The following is an 8,319-nucleotide window of genomic DNA, read 5'->3' on the forward strand; positions in this document are numbered from 1 at the left end:
TGGAGTTTCACTATACCCAACAAAACTAACCCAAGGCTGTTTCTTACTGATACGTGATTATATTTACATCAATTTGAGGCACAGGAAAGGCGTCCGATGACTGGACAGACCCCTGTTTAACTTTGGCAGAAATATCTTCGACAGTAGTCTTTCCCCACTGTGCCTTCGCAGCAGCTGGCCCAAGCTTCAGTGCATCCCATACCTTGGAATGTGCCAGTCTGCAATATTCAGTCAAGATCACCTCCGCACTGGAAGACCAACAGATCTTGGCATACCAAGGACTGTCTGTTCAGGAAGTTGATAGCCCTCCAGGTGCAAGTGGATGTTTGTCTCTATGCATCCCAGCACAGAGGAATCATGGAGCTACACAGAATAAGCCTTGACAAAAACCACCCATTGCTCTCCATACTTACTTTCCCTACTCCTGCCAGCCTTACCCTTCATTCTAACAGAAACATGCTGGCCCTGAACCCTCTAACTCACTTCTGAAAGCATCTCATTTACCAGACGTCCCTTTGCCTGCAAACAGCCTCCCCCATTCAACTCTTGAACATTCCTGTCAAAGGCCATCAAAGTTGACCTTGCCCCAATTTAGAATGTTGTCTTGTGGACTGGATCTATTCATTTCCTTTGCTGTTTTATAACTAATGGAATTATGGTCACTGGTCCCAAAGTGCTCCCCTATTAACTCTTCATCACTTGCCCTGCTGTATTTTCCAAGAGGAGATCAAGTTTTGCTCCTTGTCTATTGGGGCCATCTACATACTGCATGAGAAATTCCTCCTAAATACACTAAACAAATTTGTCTGCAAACAAACCCTTACACAATGACAGTCCCCAGTCGATGTTATGAAGGTTAAAATCACTTACTATTACAACCTTATTACTTGCAGCCATCTGCAAACTCCTTACATACTTGTTCTTCAGTCTCCTGCTGACTATTGGGCAGCCTAGATACAATGCTTTTTTTTATATTTCTCAGTTCCACCCATATAGATTCTGAACAAGCCCTCAAGCATGTCTACTGTCAGTACTGCTGTGATGTTCTCCCTGAGCAGAAACTCAACTCTTCCTCCTCTGTTGCTTCCCTTTCTCTCCTTCCTATAACATCGGTACCGGGAACATTGAACTGCTAGCCCTGTCCTCCCCTCAACCATGTTTCTGTAATAGATTTATTATCCCGGCCCCATGTACTCATCTAGGCCCCAAGTTCATTTGTATTATTTGTCAGGCCTCTTGCATTGAAGTAAACACAGTTTAGCTGAGACCTCCCTTGCTTCCTGTTGTGCTCTTGCCTGCTGTGTCTAGTACTAGGATTACCAACACTGCCTTTACTGTTTAATTTGCTTTCATTAACCTCTGTACTGCCCTAAACCTTCTCTGTTGTCTCCGTACTGCTTTTGATCCCATGCCCCCAACTCCTGCCAGACTAGGTTAAACCCTCCCAAGGATAGTCGGAACTGCCGATGTTGGAGTCTGAGATAGCAAGGTGTGGAGCTGGATGTACACAGCAGGCCAGGCAGCATCAGAGGAGCGGGAAAGCTGAAGTTTCGCGTCTGAACCTTTCTGAAGAAGGGGCCCAGACCCAAAATGCCAGCTTTCCTGCTCCTCTGATGCTGGCTGGCCTGCTGTGTTCATCCAGCTCCACACTTTGTTATCTTAAACCCTCCCAAGTTGCTTCCAAGTCTTCCTGCCAGAATGTTGACCCCCATCCAGTTCAGATGCAACCGTCCCTCTTGTACAGGTCACCTCTGCCCCAGAAGAGATCCCAATGATCCATGAATCTGCATCGCTGCCCCTTGCACCAGGTCTCAAGCCATGCACTCATCTGCCAAATCCTGCTCATCCTATTTTCACTAACATGTAGCACTGGAACTCACCCAGAAGTTACTACCCTTGAGATCCTGTATTTGAACCTTCTGCCTAATTCCCTGTAATCCCTCTTTAGGACCAACTCCCTTTTCCTACCTGTGCTGTTGGTACCAGTATGTACAACGACTTCTGGCTACTCACCCTCCCCCATAAGAATTTCATACAATGCTCAGAGACGTCCTGGATCTGGGAGGCAACGCACTGTCCTGGAGTCTCAAACACAGCCTCAAAGATGCCTGTTTGTGCCCCTGACTAGCAAGTTCTCTACTATTCATGCTCACTTGGACTTTGTCTGACCCGGCTCTACAGCAGAGCTAGTCATGGTGTCATAGGCCTGACTGCTGCTATTATACTCCCCTGGGAGGCTACCACGCCCCCACCGGTTTCTGAAATGGTATACTTGTTAGAGAGGGGAATAATCACAGGAGAGTGCTACACTGCCTTCCTACCACTCCTGGCAGCCCCCCCATCTACCTGACTGAACCTGGAGTGTGTCCACATCACTGTAACTAGTGTCTATAACACTCTCTTCCCCCTGCAATGCTGTAAACCAACAATATGGTCTGTGAGGAGCTGCAGCTGGTCACACTCGCTGCAGATATAGTCAGCGAGGACACTGGACTGCTCTCTGATCTCCCACATCTGGCAGGAGGAGCATACCATGGCCAACTACCATCTCTACCCCTTTACACCAAGACAAAGAGCACAATATTACCTTGCCCTTGCCATGTTTGTAAATATGCTGCAAGTGATAGTGAAGTGCATAACTCGGTGAGTTAAGAAATTTAGGAAAACTAAATCAGCATTTTCAGCAAACCTCTTCAAAATGCTTTCATTTTTGTAAAATACGTTCTAAGTGTTACTAAAGTGCATAATCAGTGAGATAAGCAATATTACACAATAAAATCAACATTTCTAGGAAAAAAGCCCAAAATGCTGGGATATTCTATAAATCTATAAGTGCTACTAAAGTGCGTAACTCAGTGAGATCAAAAACATTAGACAACAGTATCAACATTTCTAGCAAAAAATCCAAAATGTTTCCCTATTCTTAAAATCTCTAAGCCTTACTAAAATGAATACCTTGGAGAGATAAGCAACTTTTCACCATAAATTAATATTGCTAGAAAACTTCTACAAAATGCTGCCATGTTCATACGTGAGTTACTAAAGTACGTAACGCAGTGAGATAAGAAGTTTACCACAACTAAATCAACATTTTTAGTAAATGTTTACACAATGCTACCATATTCGTAAAGTGTTGTAAGTGATATTAAAGTGTATAACTCAGTGAGATCAGCAACTTTAGACAACAATATCAACATTTTTAGCAAATAAATCAAAAATGCTGCCATATTACGTAAAACATGGAACAGTACAGCACAGTACAGGCCCTTCGGCCCAATATGTCGTGCTAAACTATTATCCCACTAAGCTCAATCTACCCTGCATACCCTACATTTTACTATGCTCTATGTGCCCATGAAAGACTCGCTTAAAAGTCTCTTAAAGTATCTGACTCCACTACCACTGCCGGCAGCACATTCCACACGCCACCACTCTGTGAAGAACCTACCTCTGATATCTCCCCTATACCTTCCTCCAATCACCTTAAAATTATGCCCCCTTGTAATAGTCATTTCTGTCCTGGGAAAAAAGTCTCTGACTATTCACTTTATCTGTACCTCTTATCACCTTGTTCACCTCTGTCAAGTCACCTCTCATCCTTCTTCATTCCAATAAAAAAAACCTAAGCTCCCTCAACCCTTCCTCAAAAGACCTGCCCTCCAATCCAGGCAGCATCTTGGTAAATATCCTCTGCACTCTCTCTAAACCTTCCACATCTTTCCTATAATGAGGTGACCAGAACTGAACACAATATTCCCAGTGTGGTCTAACCAGAGTTTTATAGAGCTGCAGCATAACCTTGTGTCTCTTAAACTCAATTCCCCTGCCAATGAAAGCCAACACACCATACACCTTCTTTACAACCCTGTCAACTTGGGTAGCAAATCTGAGGGCTCTTTGAGGGATAGCAACTTTGAGGGATCTATGGATCTATTCTTGGAATCCAATGGAAGTGATAGTAAGTGCATAACAAAATCAACATTCCACAACAAAATCATCATTTCTTCAAAATGATGCCACATTCATGAAACACATTGTAAGTGTTCCTAAAGTGCACACTTGGTGATAGAAGAAATTTAACACAACTAGATCAATGTTTTTAGCAAACTTCTTCAATTAGCTGTTGCATGCATATGATGTGTTTCAATTGCTACTAAAGTGCATAACTCAACGGGATCAGCATCTTTACACAACAAAATCAACATTTCTAGCAAACAAATCCAAAATACTTCCCTATTCTCAAACTCTCTTGTAAGCATTGCTGACATGAATACCTGGGAGAAATTAACAATTTTATGCAATAAAATCTGTATTTCTAGCAAACCTCTTCAAAATACTACCATGGCCATAGCTACTTTAGCCACTGGTGAAGTTCCAGAAGACTGGGGGGTGACTAATGTTTCCATTGTTGAAGAAAGGCAGCAAAGACAAGCCAGGGAACTACAGGCCATGACATCAGTGGGAGGCAAGTTATTGGAGAGGATATTGAGGGACAAGATTAACCAGCATTTGGCTGGTCAAGGTCTGATTAGAGATCGTCAGCATGGATTTATCTGCAGGAACTCATGTCTGACAAATCTCTTAGAAATTTTCAAAGAGGTAACCAAGAGGATAGATGAGGGTAGGGCAGCGGATATTGTCTACATGGACTTTAGTAATGCCTTAGAAAAGGCCTTACACGGCAGGCTAGTCATGAAAGTTAGGTCTCGTGGGATCCAGGGAGAGGTAGTTAATTGGACTCAAAACTGGCTCAGTGGTAGGAAGCAGAGGGAGATGGTTGAAGGTTGTTTCTCAGACTGGAGGCCTGTGATTAGTGGTGTGCCACAGGGGCCAGTGCTGGGGCCTTTGTTATTTGTTATTTACAAAAATGATCTGGATGTGAATGGATAAGGCATGATTAGTGAGTTTGCAGATGCTACAAAATTAGGAGGTATTATTGGTAAGTGAAGAGGGTTATCAAAAATTACAGAGGCATTTTGATCAGATGGAGAAGTGGGCTGAGGAATCGGAAATGCAATTCAATACAGGGTAAGCTGTGAGGTGGTGCATTTTGGAAAGTCAAACCAATGTAGGACTTATACAGTAAATGGTGAGGTCCTGAGGAGTGTTATGGAACAGAGGGACCTAGGAGTATAAATATGTAGTTTGCTGAAAGCGGTATCACAGGTGGGCAGGGTGGTGAAGAATGCATTTAGCATACTGGCTTCATCGGTGGAGGGATTGACTATTAAAGTTGGGATGTTGTCTATGTTGAGGCTGCACTTAGAGTATGGTGTACAGTTTTGGTCCCCCTGTACCTGCGTCAAAGGCATAATTAAACTGGAAAGTGTGCAAAGAAGATTGACCAGGACCAGTAAAGCCTGAGCTATAGGGAGAGATTGGCTAGAATAGGACTTTATTTCTTGGAATGCAGGAGAATAAGGGATGACCTTAGTGAGGTGTATAAAATAGTGAGGGGCATAGATAGGATGAATGCACATAATGTTTTTCCCATGGGTGGGGAATTGAAAACGACAAGGCCTAGGTTTAAAGTGAGAGGGGATAGATTTAAGAAGAACCTGAGGGGCAACCTCTTCACACAGTGAGTGGAATGGGCTGCCGGAAAAAATAGTTGACGCAGGTACAATAGCAACATCTAAAAAACACTTGGATAGGTACACAGATGAGACGAGTTTAGAAGGATATGGACCGAATGCAAGCAACTGGAACTAGCTGAGTGTGCACCATGGTCAGCATAGACCAGTTTGTGCCGATGGGCCTGTTTCCATGCTGTATTACTGTATGACTCTATATTTGTAAAATATGTTCTGTTACTAAACTGCATAGCTCGATTACATAAGCAACTGAGAACAACTAAATCAATACTTTTAGCAAACCTCTTCAAAATGCTGCCATATTCATAAAATATATTGTATGTGTCACTAAAGTGCATTACTCAGTCAGATAAGCAACTTTCCACAACAAAATTAACATTTCTAGCAAACAAGCCCAAAACGCTGGCATATTCTACTAATATGTTCTAAGCAATAATAAAGTGCATAAATCAGTGAGATCAACACAATGATAGCAACATTCATAGCAAACCTCTTCAAAAGGCTGCCATATTCATGAAATATGTTGTGTTGCTAATGTGCATACCTTGATGAGATAAGCAATTTGGCAAAACGAAATCAACATTTTTTGCAAACCTTTTCAAAATGCTACTATATTCGTAAAATGTGTTGTAGATGATACTGTAGTGTATAACTCGGTTAGATCAGCAGCTTTACACAATAAAATCAACAATTCTGGCAAGATTCTCCAAAACGCTTGTCTATTCTTACAATCTCTTGTAAGCATTACTAAAGTGGATACATCAATGAGATAAGAAACACTACACAACAAAATCAACATTTCTAATAATCAAGCCCAAAATGCTGGCATTATCTAATAATATATTGTAAGTGATATGAAAGTGCATAAATCAGTAACTTACATTTTTTTTTCTCCTTTACTCGATAATGTAAGGAAGATGTCACTGGCTAGGCAACATTTATTGTCCAATCCTAATTGTTCAGAGTCAACCACATTGCTGTGAGTCTGGAGTCACATGTAGGCCAGACCAGCTAAGGATGGCAGTTTCCTTCCCTAAACGACATTGGTGAACCAGGTGGGTTCTTCCTAGCAATTGGCAATGGATTCATGGTCATCAATAGATTCTTAATTCCAGATATTTTTATTTAATTCAAATTCTATCATCTGCTGTGGTGGGATTTGAACCCAGGTCCTCCAGAATGTTATCCAGATGTCTGGATTAACAGCCCAGCAATAATACCACTACGCCATTGACAATGACGACATTCATAGCAAACCACTTCAAAATGCTGCCATATTCATGAAATATGCTGTAGGTTTTATAACTGGTTGACAATTAAAATGTGTCGTGTTGGTAAAGTGTATAACTCGGTGGGATAAGGAATTTTGCACAACCACATCAACCTTTCAAAGAAATTTCTCCAACATACTGGCATAGTCTCAAAATCTGTTCTATGTATTATTAATGTGCATAACGCAGTGAGATAAACAATTTAAAACTGCTAAATAAATACTTCTCGCAAACTTCTTCAAAATCCTGCCATCTTCGTAAAATATGTTTTAAGTGATACTAATGTGCATAACCTAGTGAGATAAGAAATTTTACACAACAAAATTACCATTTCTAGTAAATGTCTTGAAAGTGCTGGCATTTTCTAAAAGTTTGTTATGTCAGTAAAGTGCCTCACACAGTGAGATTAGCAACTTTACACGACCAAATCAATATTTCAAGCAAACTTCTCCAACATGCTGGCATATTCTTAAGATCTGTTATAAGTGTTACAAATGCACAACAAAACCATCTTTCCTAGGAAAATTTTCCAAAATGTCAGCATATTCTAAAAATCTCTTAAGTGTTGGCTTTACAGAACAGAATCAACATTTTAAACAAATTTGTCCAAAATCCTTGCATATTCTTACATATTCTTTATTCTAAATGTAACTGAATTTCATAACTCTGTGAGAAAACCTGTTTTACACAACAACATCACTGGTGCTAGCAAACTTCTTAAACTGTGTTGCGGGGGTCACTGAAGTGCATAACTCAGCAAGATAAGCAGTTTTACAGAACCGAACTAACATTTCTCGTAAACTTGTTCAAATTACTGGCATATTCTTAAAAATCTGCTATAAATGAATACAAAGTGCACAACTTTGATAAATTTGAAGTCCTCAAAATTGTGATGTGTTACTGAGTTACCTTCCAGAGTAAAATCAAAATGACCTGAAAGAGCTATTACAATCACATGGAGAGATATTTAGGTATAAGTTGGGAAGTACTAACTTAATTATGCATGATGTAGATAGGGAAATGCTATTCCAATTAAGCAACATCCTTATAGACTTAAGCCTCTAAGATTGGGACATGTTTAAAATTAGGATAAAAGCATGGAAGACAATATAATCAAAGTGAGTTGCAGTGAATGGATCTCAGCAGTTATGATGGTACCAAAGCCAGGTGGTACCCAACATTTATGTGTTAATTACCACAACGCTAATGCAGCTACAAAATTTAATTCATATCCTATTCCATAGATGGAAGACTGCAGTGAGAACGTGGGACAAGCAATTTATATTTTGAAGCTGGACTTATTCAAAGGATACTGGCAGGTACCTTTAACCAAGAGAGCAGAGACTATTTTGGCTTTCATGAGACCGGTTTAACGTTATACCATTTAGTATGAAAAATGCACTAGCCACATTTCAAAGACTACCCAATAAAGTCATTTCAGAACTATCCAATCC

This window comes from Stegostoma tigrinum, chromosome 45 (assembly GCF_030684315.1).
Source record: "Stegostoma tigrinum isolate sSteTig4 chromosome 45, sSteTig4.hap1, whole genome shotgun sequence".
NCBI lineage: Eukaryota > Metazoa > Chordata > Chondrichthyes > Orectolobiformes > Stegostomatidae > Stegostoma > Stegostoma tigrinum.